The sequence below is a fragment of the Poromitra crassiceps genome (assembly GCF_964638095.1).
Source record: "Poromitra crassiceps genome assembly, chromosome: 1".
Taxonomy (NCBI): domain Eukaryota; kingdom Metazoa; phylum Chordata; class Actinopteri; order Beryciformes; family Melamphaidae; genus Poromitra; species Poromitra crassiceps.
This window is the reverse complement of record NC_139623.1, coordinates 102,689,770-102,709,097: the sequence shown is the minus strand read 5'-3', so window position 1 is coordinate 102,709,097 and position 19,328 is coordinate 102,689,770.

Sequence of the window (19,328 nt, the reverse complement as noted above, 5' to 3'; positions counted from 1 at the left end):
CCCTTCTCTATTCTGTCCAATAGACGAGTGACTGCTTTGACCACGTGACATTGTTCAGAAAGTTTGGTGCGCTTGACAAATTGCATGTGTGAAAGCGAACCAGACCAAATGAAAATTGCAACAATGTTGCAACTTTCACTTCTCACCCCATTCACTTCATGTGAAAGCGACCTAAGAGGCACACCGACACACCTGGGCCACGCCTACACCTGTGTCTGGGCTTAGATTCCAACGCAAAACGGGATGGTGGAGGCAGACAATAGCTTAAGACGCAGGGAAGATAGCATAAGAGGCACGCAAACGGCACCGCAAACGATAGCGCCCTACGACGATAGGGCCCAGAATTATTGAGTACAGTTCTTTGAAAAAAGCTGATGTAAGGAAAAAGGGAAGGTTTTGACACAGATAGAGGAACCTGCAGTGAAACCATCTTAACTGAGTTTATACGGCCAATCATGGACAAGGGGAGGATTTTCCAGTTTTCTATGCATTGATTAAGTCTTGAAACAAAATCCTCAAAATTCAGCTTAAATATTAGTTTAGGATCCCTAGGTATGGTCAAGCCAAGATATGTGAGGCGGTCCTTTGCCAATTTGAAAGGGAGGTTTTCCAGGAACCCGGGAGTGAAGGCATCAGAGAGAGGCATAAAGTCACTCTTTGTCCAGTTAATTGTGTATCCGGACAGCTTACCGAAGGAGGCGATTAATTCTAGGAGAGGGGCGATCGATTGTTCGGAGTTATGGAGGTATAATATTACGTCATTGCCGTACAAACTGATTTGCGTCTCATTACCTCCGACCTTCAGGCCTGCAATACTTGGGTGACCACATATTTTTAAGGCAAGGGGCTCGAGCGCGTTGGCGAAGATGGCCAGCGAGAGAGGGCAACCCTGCTGTAAGTAGGGTTGCCCTTATACTGTAAGCGGAGTAATGGAAACCTGGTTGACATATCACTATTGGTTATCACTGAACATGTCGGACTGGCGTATATGAGCTTTACCCAGGATATGAATGAATCGCCAAACGCCTACTGTGCATCAAGTGATAAAATCGCTGCACCCTTGGTCTTACTGTGATATGGTGTTAAGGAGGCGTCTGACATTGAAGAAAGAGAACCTGTTCGGAATGAACCCTGTCTGATCAGAATGAATGATGGATGATGGTGTTTATTTAGCCGGGTAGCCAGTTTTAGTAATTACCTTTCTGTCATAATTCTGGAGCGCTAGCGCTCTGTAGCTGGCTGGGGCTACTTCCTCCTTCCATTTTTTTTTAATGACGCAGATGTTAGCTTCATACAGTGTTTTGGGCAAGACTTCATCTTTCTTGGAACTAGACATCATTCTGAGGAGGAGTGGGGCGAGAATGTTGCAGAATTTCTTGTAAAATTCAGCACTGAATCCATCGAGCCTGCTTTACCCGAAGGGAATGATTTAATAGCAGAAGTTATTTCTTCCAAAGTGAAATCAGAGTCTAAGTCCTCAGCGTCATTAAGTTTGGGTATTTCAAGAGGGTCAAAAAAGTTATTCAAATCAGATCGAGTGGCACTGCATTTAGATGAGTAGAGTTCACTGTAAAACTTCCTAAAACAGTCGTTTATCTCCTTGGTGTTAGTCAGCAGGGTGCCCCTCTTCGATTGAATGGAGAGGATTGACCTGGCGGCCTGGGCCCCCTTAAGTTGATGAGCCCCTCAGGCTTACCTCCCAATTCAAATTGCCAGGATGCAGTTATATTCATGCTTTAGCTTCAAAATCTTACTATAATTTTCAGAGGATTTTGAGACCTGGTATGTTGTCTCAAGGGCAGGAAGAGCATTATCTATCTCCTTTCTCTTTCCTTCTTGGCAGCAGCTTCATATGAAATTATATCCCCGCGAACTACAACCTTCAATGTTTCCCACAATGTGGAGTCTGATACTTCACCATTATCATTGAATTCCATAAACTGTTGCAATTTGGTGGTCATATATTCTATAAATTTCCCTTCAGCGAGTAGAGAGAGGTTAAAACGCCAAGAATAAGTTTGTTTGGGAAGAGAGAGACTTAAAGTCATTGCTATGGTCAGAAATCAATATGTTGTGGTATTTAGTATTGGTGACTTGGGAAATTAATCGAGAATCTATTAGAAAGTAGTCTATTCTGCTATAGGATTTGTGGGCGTGGGAATAAAATGAATACTCTCTATCAGTAGGGTGTTGAACCCTCCAGATGTCCACTACATTCCTGGACTTAATCAAATTGTTTAAGACCTGCACTGATAAGATGTTTGGGGGTGGGCGTGAGGATAGTCTAATGTATGGATCCAGTTAACGTTCAGGTCGCCGCCAATTATTATATTCAAATTATTGGTGTTGGGGAGTAAATTAAAAACGTTCAGATTTTTGTTTTATTGTCTATATTTGGGCCGTACTGTAAATGTTAAGTAGAGTTAGTGGGAGTGAATTAATAGTGCCAGAAACCAATATAAACCTGCCAAAAGGGTCAGTGGTCATAGAATTGAGATGAAATGGTATATTTTTCCTGAGGAGAATAGACACACCTTGTGCATGGGGAGGAGAATGGTGAAATTTGGGAGACCCAGCTACGCCTCAGTCTGCATTGTTAGGCCGGTTTAATATGAGTTTCTTGCAGGAAGATTATATCCGCAGATAGAGATTTCAAGTATCTAAATCCTTTTTCCCTCTTCACAATCTGCCCAAGCCCCTTGACATTTCATGAGGTCAGCTTAACATCTCTGCCCATTGGCTGAGCTCTGCCCTGATACCCCAGCATACATAAATAGAAAAGAAAACCTTACAAGTAAGCACAGATATTCACAACAAAATAGAGCAACTGGTAGCGTTGTAGAAACAAGAAACAGAAAACAAAACATGGTGAAGAAACTGTCTGAGCTAAAAAACACAAAAGCCAGTACTCTACTTTTTGAATTGTGGATCTCACAAAGGTCCTGAACCAACATTTTGCAGAGAGACAAGATAACTCAACTTGTCTCTAGTCAGTTGTGACAGCACCACAATACAGAAATTCAGTCACAAATGACAAATAAGAATAAATGCAATTATATGGACACTATGCCACACAATTACTGGTACATAACTAGGCGATGATAGAGTTCTTTGGACAGAATATCAATAGCAGCTGTAAATTATCTCTAGTTGCTGTAAGAATCCTTAAGCACCTTGAGATAACTCATGTTAAGATTTGGAACTATATAAATATATGATTGATTGATTGATTGATTGATTGATTGATTGATTGATTGATTGATTGATTGAATTGTATGTGAACTAAGTAAGGGAGATATGAGAGTTGCACAGATAACAATACAGTATACTGCCCCCACTGCACATATGGGATTGATTCTTCAAAGAAAAAAGTGACATCACCCAGATTTTGACCGTGTTGTTGTTGTGTTTTGCTGCCTCTCTTTCAGAGTCTTTGTGAAGCATCGCTGCCTGCAGTCGCTGCCCGTTCCAGGACACCTTGTTTATAAGCGCAATGAGATTTCTCTTAGCGAGCGACCCAGCATGAAGGTTTCTCTCAGCGAGACCCAGCATGAAGGTTGGTGGCAGGAGAGGAGACAGAGTGGAGCCGGAGAGAGAAAGGGCAAGATAAGATGCAGAGCTGTAAATGTCATGTACAGACACAGACACCAATCTCAGTGTTACTTCCACCCCCCTCTTCAAAAGAATCAACTGTATGTTACATGTTCGCTTCTATTCTCTGTCACACCATGTACAACAATTCACACAATGGAGATGAAGAAAAATCGCAACAAAATCTATTGACTCATGAAAGTGAAAGGACTTGCATAATTTGTAAATATTTGTTTTATAATAATTTTCTCTTTCTTTTGCTTTGCTATGCAAGCCAAACCTGATGATGTTGTCTCTTTTAATTGTGATTTAATATTATTGTGAATTGTTTTTCTTTAATGCTCAAAATGTTGGCTTATTTTGATGAAGCGACTGTATTGTGGTACTTTGCACAGAGCGTTTTTTGGTGATAATAAGCACAAACTCATCGTCAGCTGAGCTGAGGAGGAGAATCATAATGGCAAAGAGGGATGTCTACTGTATGTTCAACAGCACCTAAACAGAATATATACTTGGCTGTACTCTTTTTGAAAAATACCCATATATTGAAAGTTATGAGGGGGAAAAAAACAAAACAAATTAAGACCTGAGAATAATATGCCAAAATAACTTGCGATATGTTGCTCTGTGTTTCATACTACTGTAAAGTTACTGGGAATCCTATTATGCATTGTACATGTAAGAACTCTTTGCAAATGGTTACCAGAATATGTTTTTTTATGGTAACAAAGTAACAAATTAGTTTGTGGTATCCAAAGCAAGGGCATAGGAAGTAGGGTCTTTCCCTGCTGCCTTTCCCAAACAGACAGCAAAAAACAACAATACTTTTTCATTTACATCCAAGAGTAACATTGAAAAAATGATGACAGTGCAATACTCTAAGGACAATATGAGAGTAAAGGGAAATGGGAAGATGGAAGGGAGTGGGTGGAAGCCATAGGTCATGCGTTACCTTGTGGGGGGGAAATACAAAATGTCCTGGTAGCCCCTGAAAGTTAAAATGTCCTGGAATCCCCTGAAAATCAAAACATCCTAGTGTCCCCTAAAGACTGATGAGGTGCCTGATTTAATGAGAAGTGATTTTAGACATTGAAGTACTTGTACTCGTATGATTTGGTGTCATCTACCGCACCATTCAATGGTTATATCTTATAAAGATGTATAGAACTGGCAACTGAACATGTTGACGTTGAGGATCGCTTTAATATTAAAACCTTTTCCAGTTTATAATGCAGCCAGTTACCATTTTCTGCCAACGAGATTGACGATGCAGTGTTTTAACACTCATTTTGATGGTTCTCTTCTCATTATTGTTCTTGTAATGGCTCTCCCTGTGAATAATCTTTACCTGCCAGATTGGTTTGCCCTCAGGAATACACAGCCACATACAGTATGGGCATTTTTCAATCCTTTGATGCAAAATAAAATGTGTATGTCAAACTGAACTATTCATTCTCCTTATAGTGCCTTTGAATGCCATCCACAGTCCCATACACTGAGCTAAGGCCTATTGCTGATATCAGACTATGTCAGACTATACATACACTGAGCTAAGGCCTATTGCTGATATCAGACTATGTCAGACTATGGTGTGCTACATCGCATAATCATTAAAGGAATTTGAATACTCAATTCAATTCCTGAATCATCCTCAGGTGTTGAGGATGATATTGCTGGTTTTCTATGTCTTCTACAATCTAATGTGACAACATTTGAAGTTTTACATCTTGGCAAAGATTGACAAGATGTCCTGGGTTTAGTTGTGGTTAAGCTAATGCTGTCTTTTTTCTTTTATGTACAATTTGGGGTGGCTATGATTTTTCTGGCCTCTTTTGCATCACGTATTGGTTAACTGAAATAAAGTTGGGCAGCAGGGTGGCATAGGAGGCAGTAGTGGTAGTGGAGTAGTGGTAGTGGGGAGGCAGTAGGAGGCAGTAGGAGGCAGTAGTGGTAGTGAGGAGACAGTAGGAGGCAGTAGGAGGCTGTAGTGGGGAGACAGTAGGAGGCAGTAGGAGGCATTAGTGGTAGTGGGGAGACAGTAGGAGGCAGTAGTGGTAGTGGGGAGGCAGTAGGAGGCAGTAGTGGTAGTGAGGAGACAGTAGGAGGCAGTAGGAGGCAGTAGTGGTAGTGAGGAGACAGTAGGAGGCAGTAGTGAGGAGACAGTAGGAGGCAGTAGTGAGGAGACAGTAGGAGGCAGTAGTGGGGAGACAGTAGGAGGCAGTAGTGGTATTGAGGAGACAGTAGGAGGCAGTAGGAGGCAGTAGTGGTAGTGAGGAGACAGTAGGAGGCAGTAGGAGGCAGTAGGAGGCAGTAGTGGTAGTGAGGAGACAGTAGGAGGCAGTAGTGAGGAGACAGTAGGAGGCAGTAGTGGTAGTGAGGAGACAGTAGGAGGCAGTAGTGGTAGTGGGGAGGCAGTAGGAGGCAGTAGTGGTAGTGGGGAGACAGTAGGAGGCAGTAGTGGTAGTGAGGAGACAGTAGGAGGCAGTAGTGGTAGTGAGGAGACAGTAGGAGGCAGTAGTGGGGAGACAGTAGGAGACAGTAGTAGGCAGTAGTGGTAGTGGGGAGACAGTAGGAGGCAGTAGTGGGGAGACAGTAGGAGGCAGTAGTGGTAGTGAGGAGACAGTAGGAGGCAGTAGTGACGAGACAGTAGGAGGCAGTAGTGAGGAGACAGTAGGAGGCAGTAGTGAGGAGACAGTAGGAGGCAGTAGTGGTAGTGAGGAGACAGTAGGAGGCAGTAGTGGTAGTGAGGAGACAGTAGGAGGCAGTAGTGGTAGTGAGGAGACAGTAGGAGGCAGTAGTGACGAGACAGTAGGAGGCAGTAGTGAGGAGACAGTAGGAGGCAGTAGGAGGCAGTAGTGGTAGTGAGGAGACAGTAGGAGGCAGTAGTGGTAGTGAGGAGACAGTAGGAGGCAGTAGTGAGGAGACAGTAGGAGGCAGTAGTGGGGAGACAGTAGGAGGCAGTAGTGGTAGTGAGGAGACAGTAGGAGGCAGTAGGAGGCAGTAGTGGTAGTGAGGAGACAGTAGGAGGCAGTAGGAGGCAGTAGGAGGCAGTAGTGGTAGTGAGGAGACAGTAGGAGGCAGTAGTGAGGAGACAGTAGGAGGCAGTAGTGGTAGTGAGGAGACAGTAGGAGGCAGTAGTGGTAGTGGGGAGGCAGTAGGAGGCAGTAGTGGTAGTGGGGAGACAGTAGGAGGCAGTAGTGGTAGTGAGGAGACAGTAGGAGGCAGTAGTGGTAGTGAGGAGACAGTAGGAGGCAGTAGTGGGGAGACAGTAGGAGACAGTAGGAGGCAGTAGTGGTAGTGGGGAGACAGTAGGAGGCAGTAGTGGCGAGACAGTAGGAGGCAGTAGTGGTAGTGAGGAGACAGTAGGAGGCAGTAGTGGTAGTGAGGAGACAGTAGGAGGCAGTAGTGACGAGACAGTAGGAGGCAGTAGTGACGAGACAGTAGGAGGCAGTAGTGAGGAGACAGTAGGAGGCAGTAGGAGGCAGTAGTGGTAGTGAGGAGACAGTAGGAGGCAGTAGTGGTAGTGAGGAGACAGTAGGAGGCAGTAGTGACGAGACAGTAGGAGGCAGTAGTGAGGAGACAGTAGGAGGCAGTAGGAGGCAGTAGTGGTAGTGAGGAGACAGTAGGAGGCAGTAGTGGTAGTGAGGAGACAGTAGGAGGCAGTAGTGACGAGACAGTAGGAGGCAGTAGTGAGGAGACAGTAGGAGGCAGTAGTGAGGAGACAGTAGGAGGCAGTAGTGAGGAGACAGTAGGAGGCAGTAGTGAGGAGACAGTAGGAGGCAGTAGAAGGCAGTAGTGGTAGTGAGGAGACAGTAGGAGGCAGTAGTGGGGAGACAGTATGAGACAGTAGGAGGCAGTAGTGGTAGTGAGGAGACAGTAGGAGGCAGTAGGAGGCAGTAGTGGTAGTGAGGAGACAGTAGGAGGCAGTAGTGGGGAGACAGTAGGAGGCAGTAGTGGTAGTGAGGAGACAGTAGGAGGCAGTAGTGGTAGTGGGGAGACAGTAGGAGGCAGTAGTGGGGAGACAGTAGGAGGCAGTAGTGGTAGTGAGGAGACAGTAGGAGGCAGTAGTGACGAGACAGTAGGAGGCAGTAGTTAGGAGACAGTAGGAGGCAGTAGTGAGGAGACAGTAGGAGGCAGTAGTGGTAGTGAGGAGACAGTAGGAGGCAGTAGTGGTAGTGGGGAGACAGTAGGAGGCAGTAGTGGGGAGACAGTAGGAGGCAGTAGTGGTAGTGAGGAGACAGTAGGAGGCAGTAGTGAGGAGACAGTAGGAGGCAGTAGTGGTAGTGAGGATACAGTAGGAGGCAGTAGTGGTAGTGAGGAGACAGTAGGAGGCAGTAGTGAGGAGACAGTAGGAGGCAGTAGTGGTAGTGAGGAGACAGTAGGAGGCAGTAGTGGTAGTGGGGAGACAGTAGGAGGCAGTAGTGGGGAGACAGTAGGAGGCAGTAGTGGTAGTGAGGAGACAGTAGGAGGCAGTAGTGGGGAGACAGTAGGAGGCAGTAGTGGTAGTGAGGAGACAGTAGGAGGCAGTAGTGACGAGACAGTAGGAGGCAGTAGTCAGGAGACAGTAGGAGGCAGTAGTGAGGAGACAGTAGGAGGCAGTAGTGGTAGTGAGGAGACAGTAGGAGGCAGTAGTGAGGAGACAGTAGGAGGCAGTAGTGGTAGTGGGGAGACAGTAGGAGGCAGTAGTGGGGAGACAGTAGGAGGCAGTAGTGGTAGTGGGGAGACAGTAGGAGGCAGTAGGAGGCAGTAGTGGGGAGACAGTAGGAGGCAGTAGTGGGGAGACAGTAGGAGGCAGTAGTGGTAGTGGGGAGACAGTAGGAGGCAGTAGTGACGAGACAGTAGGAGGCAGTAGTGAGGAGGCAGTAGTGAGGAGACAGTAGGAGGCAGTAGTGAGGAGACAGTAGGAGGCAGTAGTGAGGAGACAGTAGGAGGCAGTAGTGAGGAGACAGTAGGAGGCAGTAGTGGTAGTGAGGAGACAGTAGGAGACAGTAGGAGGCAGTAGTGGTAGTGAGGAGACAGTAGGAGGCAGTAGTGGTAGTGAGGAGACAGTAGGAGGCAGTAGTGGTAGTGAGGAGACAGTAGGAGGCAGTAGTGGTAGTGGGGAGACAGTAGGAGGCAGTAGTGGTAGTGAGGAGACAGTAGGAGGCAGTAGTGAGGAGACAGTAGGAGGCAGTAGTGGTAGTGAGGAGACAGTAGGAGGCAGTAGTGGTAGTGAGGAGACAGTAGGAGGCAGTAGTGGGGAGACAGTAGGAGGCAGTAGTGGTAGTGAGGAGACAGTAGGAGGCAGTAGTAAGGAGACAGTAGGAGGCAGTAGTGGGGAGACAGTAGGAGGCAGTAGTGGTAGTGAGGAGACAGTAGGAGGCAGTAGTGGTAGTGAGGAGACAGTAGGAGGCAGTAGTCAGGAGACAGTAGGAGGCAGTAGTGGTAGTGAGGAGACAGTAGGAGGCAGTAGTGGTAGTGAGGAGACAGTAGGAGGCACTAGTGGGGAGACAGTAGGAGGCAGTAGTGGTAGTGGGGAGACAGTAGGAGGCAGTAGTGGTAGTGGGGAGACGGTTCTTAAACCAGAAGGCCTGGCGTCAAGCCGCTGTGTTGGCCAGCATCCACCCTGCTGATTGTTCTTGAGCCAGACGCTGAATCCCCACCAGCTCCTCCTGAGCCTGACCTCTGACCTCCCTGTGGAGAGGGGATGCAAAAAGACAATCTCCTCCAGGAATGTTTTGGGGATTTTTCTGTGACCAAATCTGTTTTATTTTCATATTCATAGTAAAGAGTGTACTGAGTGTATAAAGAGTGTATACCAAATTTCCATTACAACTAAAAAAGACAATCGGTTAATACATGAATAAGAAATATCGGTAACCATTCATTTGACAGGTCCCTAACAATGTATGAACTATATATGTAATTAGACATGAACTTCAAAGTAATTACACAGTAATTGCACCGATAGTTATACAATAAAATTTTTGCGTTCATATACCGGACCTGTAAAATTATGTGATCTCTATTCAAATGTAGTTCATATGTATTTACATGTTACCGCACCTGTAAATGGAAGTGAATCTATTCAAATGTAGTTCATATGTATTTACATGGTACCGGACCTGTAAAATGAAGTGAATCTATTCAACTATTCTATTCAACATGTATCTACATATGAACTGCAGTTGAATAGATTCACTTCAATTTACAGGTCCGGTACCATGTAAATACACATGAACTACATTTGGCGCTTCATTTTACAGGTCTGGTACCATGTAACTACATTTGAATGCAAAAATGTTATTGTATAACTATCGGTGCAATTACTTCAAATTAGATAAGTATGGTAAGAAACGTGGATACGTAACCTAACTTCAGGCTCAATTTTCTACAGGTTTCATACAGGTAAACCTGTCATCACTAAATAGCCAAGAATGAAGATATTAATCTTTAAAGTCATTTTCATAAATCACCCCCAACAGTAATAGGGAAGGCAAGCAAAGAATGTGCTCTATGGAGGAAATTCTCACCCTATCACCCTCTTATCTAGAGACCATAAATCAATATCATTAGAAGTTATGACAGTCTAGGGGTTACATTAGCAATAACAGCCTCACAGTGAAAAGTCAAAAGTCTCTATCCTTGAAAAGATAATAAGATGTAAAAATTTCCATATAGCATATCCTTTCCTTAGCACCTTCACCCCACTGCTGAGCCAATTTAGGCATAAGGAGAAACGTCAGGATGTTACAAGGAAATACAGAGGATGTGATGAAAGCGCTTTCAGTGGTTCCAATATATATTTTAGGCATGACTCTAAGGTTAGGAAATGCAGCTGATTAGTTCAGAAGAAATTATGATAAAGATAGCTTGTCAATGTTATATTTCACAAGTGAATGCATGTATCACCTAGAGGTGACCATGCTGGTGCCATTACCAGCCTCCTTAGTCCTTAAATGCAGTTATATTGGTAGAACATCTGGGGACAGCCAGGCTATACATATAATGAAAATATGATATCTTAGCTGTCTGCAAATACTTTATTGATCAATGTTACCAATGTCTTTGCACTGTCCGTCCACCTCTGTTATCACTGCGTGGTTTCCTTCTTTATTAAAGTCTGCACCCTCTCCTGCGTGAACAGCACCATTTTGTGAAAGTGCACCCTATGTGACGGAGAGAACCTTTTCAGTACCATTATGTGTAACCTTGCCTGGAAAGGCTTATCCGTGACATTTGGCTAATTGGAACTCTGTAACAGTGTGGTGGATGACACGCACCCCACCTGAGACCCCGGTCCTGCTCTGTGGCTCTGCTACCCTCGGGGTAAGGTGAAAGCCATCGGTCCTCTGGCCTTTAGCTCCCTCAGTGACCAATTTATTTTCATCTTGTTCACCCTGATTATCCGTCTTCTCTGTTGTAGGCCCTTCCATGGTGCCTCTGACATACAGTAGCAAGACGTTTCCTGGAGTTCTCTGTCAGAGGGCATTCAGGTAAATAGAAGCATGCCAATATAGTATCTTACCTGCTCTTGCTGATGCATGGATCCAACAACAATCTCCATTATACTGAGACATGGTTGGCTGTTTAATCCTGCTACACTGGCCTGCTTGTTTAAGCACATTTCAGACTGTCTTCACTTCAGCCCCCACGCTTTTGTCCTCGAGTCTTGACTTTTCGGACAGCTTTTCGGCTGCTGTTCGCAGCACTATCTCACACCGGCCCACTTCTGCTTTACCGCAATTAGCCCTCGGTGGCCCTTCCATCACACCTGCCATGTTATGGATTACCTTCTGGTGCCACCGTCTCCTCCTGGGAACCCAGCACCTGCACCTTCAAAGTATTTGAGTTCTGTGCTCAGCGTTATCTCAGTGCCACCAGCAAGGCACTTGGAGCCATGCATCACCTTCACTACTCGCAAAGTAAAACTCTCAATGTAAGTTTAATGACTGTTCTTCAGTAAATGCTATTCCTGCTCTGTGGTCCTGTAAGCGTGTTGATTGCTCCAGAATTACATCCTCACAACAACAAAAGTGGACATCGAATGCAGTTTCATTCCCTGGCAAGATTCCTCCAGCCAAACAGAAAACAATTCCAAGTGAAATTAGACCTGTTTACTACCCAGTTATTAGAAAACAAAAGTTTCCTAAATTAATTAATTTGAGGCCCTTTGTCTCACTAAAACATAGTGAAAACAACAAGTACTTATATAAATCCAAACACGCCAGGTGGGTCTGTGTACATGGACAAACCACACATTGATGACTGTAGTGGTGGAATAGCTGTATTTGACTGACACACTATCAGAACTACGTTGTCCCTATCTTGTAAGCATAATAAACTGCATATGGGTACAAACTTCTGACAACAGCATTTATCTACAGTACCGCCCTGCCAACCTAATGGGGCATTTATATTTCTTTCAAATATATGAATTATATATATACATACATACATACGAGTACATATGAATTACCAACTCTACTGCTCATTGTTTTGCCATGAACTGTAGCTTACTCCTGGAATATTTAAAACATGTCTGGACATTTGGCTACCCAATTTGTAATACCCTTGTGTGTCCCATTGTGCTGGAAAATCTCCATTCATCATCTTCATAACTCACTGTCAGCATGTGTGTGCCTCTAAAAGTCACAAATGACCTCCTCACTTCTGATGCCAGATGATGCCACCATCTTATTTCAGCCTTTGTCATCTAGCTCTTCTCATCTGCCACCAATAAGTCCTCTCTTGCACACATCGCTCTCACACACACACAACTTCGCTGACAGAAACCAAAACAAATAGAACAAATGGAACCTCAACCTCAAATTCATTATCTATGACAACTGCTAAACCTGACCAACTGCTTGCCTTAAAAAGGAAATGATCATGCTTAACTGCGATGAATCTTAAATGAGAATTAGGCCTATGTATTGGCGTTACAATCCCCCCTTCCTCTCGCTCTGTGTCACTTCATCGCAAGTCCACAACCTTGGCACCATACTGGATTGCATCTTTGCCATTTCATTGGTGTGGTTGAAGAAGATGCAAAGACCGCCTTCCTCAGTCTGGCAACACCTGTTCATTTGACTGCTGAGAACCTAATGAACGTCTTCATCACCTCCAGACGTCATTACTCCAACAGCATCCTCTTTATATCCTCAATCAACTTCAATGTGTCAAAAATTTACCTGTTCAAGGAATCACAACAACTCTCCGAAACCTCCTGCTGGGTCCCTAACTAATACTGCAATTCATAGGGAACATATGGTTCAGTTCTGCTGGTAAGTCAGAGGAGGCATGTGCTTCCATAGTGCTGTTGTCTGGTGCAGAAATCACCCCCATACTGTCTGTGCAGAACTCACCATACTGTCTGTGCAGAACTCACCATACTGTCTGTGCAGAACTCACCATACTGTCTGTGCAGAACTCACCATACTGTCTGTGTAGAACTCACCATACTGTCTGTGCAGAACTCACCATACTGTCTGTGCAGAACTCACCATACTGTCTGTGCAGAACTCACCATACTGTCTGTGCAGAACTCACCATACTGTCTGTGCAGAACTCACCATACTGTCTGTGTAGAACTCACCATACTGTCTGTGCAGAACTCACCATACTGTCTGTGCAGAACTCACCATACTGTCTGTGCAGAACTCACCATACTGTCTGTGCAGAACTCACCATACTGTCTGTGCAGAACTCACCATACTGTCTGTGCAGAACTCACCATACTGTCTGTGTAGAACTCACCATACTGTCTGTGCAGAACTCACCATACTGTCTGTGCAGAACTCACCATACTGTCTGTGCAGAACTCACCATACTGTCTGTGCAGAACTCACCATACTGTGTGGTGCAGAACTCACCATACTGTCTGTGTAGAACTCACCATACTGTCTGTGCAGAACTCACCATACTGTCTGTGCAGAACTCACCATACTGTCTGTGCAGAACTCACCATACTGTCTGTGTAGAACTCACCATACTGTCTGTGCAGAACTCACCATACTGTGTGATGCAGAACTCACCATACTGTCTGTGTAGAACTCACCATACTGTCTGTGCAGGACTCACCATACTGTCTGTGTAGAACTCACCATACTGTCTGTGCAGAACTCACCATACTGTCTGTGCAGAACTCACCATACTGTCTGTGTAGAACTCACCATACTGTCTGTGTAGAACTCACCATACTGTCTGTGCAGAACTCACCATACTGTCTGTGCAGAACTCACCATACTGTCTGTGCAGAACTCACCATACTGTCTGTGTAGAACTCACCATACTGTCTGTGTAGAACTCACCATACTGTCTGTGCAGAACTCACCATACTGTCTGTGCAGAACTCACCCCCATACTGTCTGTGCAGAACTCACCATACTGTCTGTGCAGAACTCACCATACTGTGTGGTGCAGAACTCACCATACTGTGTGGTGCAGAACTCACCATACTGTCTGTGCCACTGGCGCCGGAACAAGGGGGACATGGGGACATTTTGTCCCCCTTAAAATTTGGTCCCCCTAAAAAAAAAAAAAAAAATCTGAGGGGGCAACTGCCCCTGACGCTTAGAGCCCACTTTACACTGTTTACACAGCCTGTGATGCTTGTTAAAGCCATGATCGTTGTGGGATTATTACACCTGAGACAGACAGAGCCAGGGATCAAATTACAGAGAGCCCACTTTACACTGTTTACACAGCCTGTGACACTTGTTAAAGCCGTGATCATTGTGGGATTATTACACCTGAGAGACAGACAGACCTGGACTCTGTACTGCAGTGCACTCACTGTCATTGGCTGCTGCTATAATCGTATACGGTTATTGTTATTTTATTTTTGTGTTGAGATGACAAGTTTTGCACTGTGTTTCGAAGTGATAATAATAATAATAATAATAAGTTCAGTGTTTCTGCCTGTGTTGCTGTCTGTTGTAGTGTAATTGTAAAATGACCTAAAGGGAGAGCAGGTCACCAAGTGAGTGAGAAAAGGAGAAAATACTGAATAATTACATCACTACAGTATAATCCTAATGTTAATTTAAAATTAGATATTCCTCTAAATATGGCTAAAAATCATCCAGACGTTAAAAAAAACGTCAATTTTTGGAACATTGGAAAAAAAGAATTTGCAAACTCGTTCCGGCGCCACTGGTCTGTGCAGAACTCACCATACTGTGTGGTGCAGAACTCACCCCCATACTGTCTGTGCAGAACTCACCATACTGTCTGTGTAGAACTCACCATACTGTGTGATGCAGAACTCACCATACTGTCTGTGTAGAACTCACCATACTGTCTGTGCAGAACTCACCATACTGTCTGTGTAGAACTCACCATACTGTCTGTGTAGAACTCACCATACTGTCTGTGTAGAATTCACCATACTGTCTGTGTAGAACTCACCATACTGTGTGATGCAGAACTCACCATACTGTCTGTGCAGAACTCACCATACTGTCTGTGCAGAACTCACCATACTGTGTGATGCAGAACTCACCATACTGTCTGTGTAGAACTCACCATACTGTCTGTGCAGAACTCACCATACTGTCTGTGCAGAACTCACCATACTGTCTGTGCAGAACTCACCATACTGTCTGTGTAGAACTCACCATACTGTCTGTGCAGAACTCACCATACTGTCTGTGCAGAACTCACCATACTGTCTGTGTAGAACTCACCATACTGTCTGTGCAGAACTCACCATACTGTCTGTGTAGAACTCACCATACTGTCTGTGCAGAACTCACCATACTGTCTGTGCAGAACTCACCATACTGTCTGTGCAGAACGCACCATACTACTCACCGTACTGTCTGTGCAGAACTCACCATACTGTCTGTGACTCTGTGCAGATATGTTCCCTTATAAAGTGGTGCTCAGGGATGACAGCCATCACTTCCACTTTTTCTGTCAGCCTCTCTGCAATTCTGCCACATTTTGCCCTAGCTGTCAGGGCCAGCTCTTTGTGAACAGACTGCAGAGAGTCTGCTGGATAAACACAGCAAAATTGAAAATGAAACTTGGCAGGACACACACACACACACATGCACGCACGCACGCACGCACACACACGCACGCACACACACACACACACACACACACACACACACACACACACACACACACACACACACACACACACAGTATCTTAGAAACCAAGGCAAAACACTTGAATGGCTGTCGGCAGTTGTCCTTGAAAATACTCTAAAAAGTAGAGGGGGATAAAGAGAGTCTTTCATGGCTGCTGAGCTGTTTCTCAGAGACGAAAATAATAACACCACTCAAACAACTGAAAAGGAAATGTTTTGGTTGCAATTGAGGTATTGAAATAAATTATTTTGGGAGACTGGTTGTATGTGCTGCATAGTTTGCACAGTAAACATGATGTACAAGAACATTTTGCATACCGGTAGTTCAAGTTCCCATCTACCTAAAATTGACTGTTCATGCTCTAACCATAATTTTGTTTCTGTTTAAGGCTGTAACACTTCCCTGGTTCTTACCAGCTGTTAATTTGATTTAATCCCAAACTAGTGGCAATAATGAAGAGGTTGATCTATTTTGTTATAATTGAAGTTAATTTTTTATAGCGCAATTATGGGTCAGATCTGATATTGTGACCTTGGACTATATGTTTTTTTTACCCATTTTGTTAGCAGGATATCTCAAAACATCAAAACCTTGAGGAAAGGTTGGTCATGCATGGGGCAAGGAAGAACTGATTCATTTTCCATACCAATTGACCAAAGGGGGCATGGCAATGGATTAGGGGTTTTCACAATATAACTTCCGAACAGAATCACACAGAACCCCATGGAACGTTGTGTGCCTCTCAGCAGACATACAAAAAGTCCATTTCCAGGTCAGACCTAACCGCCCTGACAATTTTCTACCTAATGTGAAACAATTGTTTCAAGTTGGTATCGGTCATGGAAGAAATTATAAAGTTTGGTGGAACTTAAATATATTGACAATTGCATAGCATTGGCTGATGGCAGCTTACTTAAGGAGATCATTGTAGACTACAGGAGAGGGGGGGGCGCACACCCCCCAATCACCATCAACGGCACAGTGGTGGAAAGGGTGGACAGCTTCAAGTACCTGGGAGTCAACATCCACCAGGACCTGACCTGGGCCGGCCACACCGCCACTCTTGTCAAAAAGGCCCAACAGCGACTACACGGACTCAGGCGCCTGAAGAAATTCGGGCTGAGGAAAGAAATCCTCGGGGACTTCTACAGAGGCACCATTGAAAGCCTGCTGACAGGCGGCTTCACCGCCTGGTACGGGAACTGTACCACCATGGACCGCAGAGCGCTACGGAGGGTGAGGCGCGCGGCCCAGCACGTAACAGGAGGTGAACTGCCAGAACTGCACGAACTGTACAACCAGCGGTGCCTCAGGAGGTCCCTGAAGATCATCAAAGACACAAACCATCCCCACAACAGCCTGTTCTCCCTGCTACCCTCAGGGAGGAGATACAGGGTTCCAAAAACACGCACAAATCGCTTGAGGAACAGTTTCTTCCCGCAGGCCACGAGACTCCTAAATATGCACAAATAGTGCAGTAGTCGTACCGTACCGTACTGCAGCTGCTACTATTACGGATGCCTAATGTTTAATTGTAAATTTAAGTGTATGTTTAATAAGGTGCCTAACGTTTAATTGTAAATGTAAGTGTATGTTTAATAAGGTACATGCTATTTGCACATGTATGTATAAAACGTCGAATTTGGAATGTCTGAACACGTCTAACGTATGCACATGACATGTGCACCTATGTGCAATGAATATGCCACTGTCGTATAAGCCACCGACTTGTCTTATTGCTTATAGATGCCTATTTCTTATTGCCTTATTGCTGTCTTATTGCCTATTTCTGCCTATTTCTTATTGCCTATTACTTATTGCTTGTTGCCTATTTGTACTATGTCGTAAACGGAGTCCACTGCACAAGAATTTCACACGTGGTACTTGTACCATGGAGTGACAATAAAAATCTTGAATCTTGAATCTTGAACATCAAAATGATTCACCTGCCATTTAGTCATATGCTTCAATACCAACACAAACAGACAATGTAAGTGAAATTATGAATGACTCTATGCAGCTGATTGGCTGTGGCACACAAGTCATATCTAAATGTTACATTGCATTGTATACTGAAACTGAGTTGACTAAGGACTATGCTTGAGTTTTGTGGATTCGGATCGAGCAGTGAGTCTATGGAGGGATTGTACAATAAACCCTCTGAGGGTAGGGCTGCTTACAGAGTGGTGACTGGTTCCTCACAGCACTTTAAATTTCCTTCTGGTTCCATAAACTTGTCCAGGTTTAGTCATGTGGAAGCAGGCAGGAGGCTGTCGTGCAGGAAAATGTTCCTCCAGCGATAAGTAGACTCCTGCTTTCCGGGTGAAGAGTCTCTCCTTCGCCTTCTGATCCTCTTAACCTGTGCCGTGTGTGATCTGAAAGTAAAATGGGATTGACTTGGCACACAGCCAGGCAGGCGGGTTTGAGTGCTTCTAGTTGAGCACATGACCACAGGGAATTCAAAGTTTAATTAAGGAACAAGCCTTTTATTATGATTATTATCATGGCTCAGCTTCCGGTCACTCACTGGTCAACTGACCCTGTAGTGTTATAATTCAGGAAAGTGCATTAACACTCAGATAAAGTACACTGATAGAGTTACTCGTTGTTTTGGATCATTCTTTGAGTGATATCAAACACCATCACTTAAGGGAATCAACCTCAAAGGTATTTTACATGTGCAGTGAAGTAAAATTAAAATATGAACATGAACGCAATCAGACTAATCATCATCCTTAGTGTTTGACTTAAAACGACAACATTTCTGAGAGCAGTGATTGTCTTCTTGTTCTTTCAAGGGAACATTCTACAAACCAATTTGTCAGTGAAGCTGAGACAAGAGGAGTCTGTGCTGGAAGTGGCAAAATGCTTTCACACATCGGGCCCGTTGATCAAGGTCCTTGATCAGTCTATCTCCTTGATTCAAGGACAAGACTGCGCCCGAGAAGGGAGCTCCATGGTGTCAATGCAATAACCAAACATCTGTATTAAGTTAAGTTAGGTTTATGCAAACTCAATGATATTGAAAAAGGTGACACCACTCAGAAATCCTTTGCTTAAGTGCCCTACATGTACTAGTCTCCTGGAAATGTCTTGGACTCGGTAATGGTGTTTCCTATGAACTGGAGGAAATTCAACTTGGATGCTAAAAGTTGCATGTTGGGCAGTTTGAGTAATTAGCATAATGAGCGAATGAATTGCCAAAAACGGGAAATTAGCGTAATAATTGGCTGAAACCAGGAAATAGCTATATCTTTGCTTTTAGTCAGTTTAGAAAGGTGATAAGTGTAACTGTTTGGATGTCTAGAAATTAATCTCTTGCCATAACTAAGTGTATTTAACTATTTCTAATTTGACTAAAAGCTAAAATATAGCCTTTACCTTAGCCAGGCACTTCAAAAGTCGAATTATACATCTCTGGGGGGGGGGGGGGGGGGGGGAACAAATCTGGTCAAAACAACAACAAACATTTCATTGATGTTCTTTTTTGCTTATGTAATAACACTAAATTAAATTACATTCAATTCATGTGCTTTCTTCACATTCTGTTATATCCCCTTAATTGATGCTTGTTCTTTTTTGTCTTCCATCCTTAATTTTAAAAATGTATTTTCGTTATGCTTTATTGACAGAGGGAATTCTTCAATCAGGAGTCA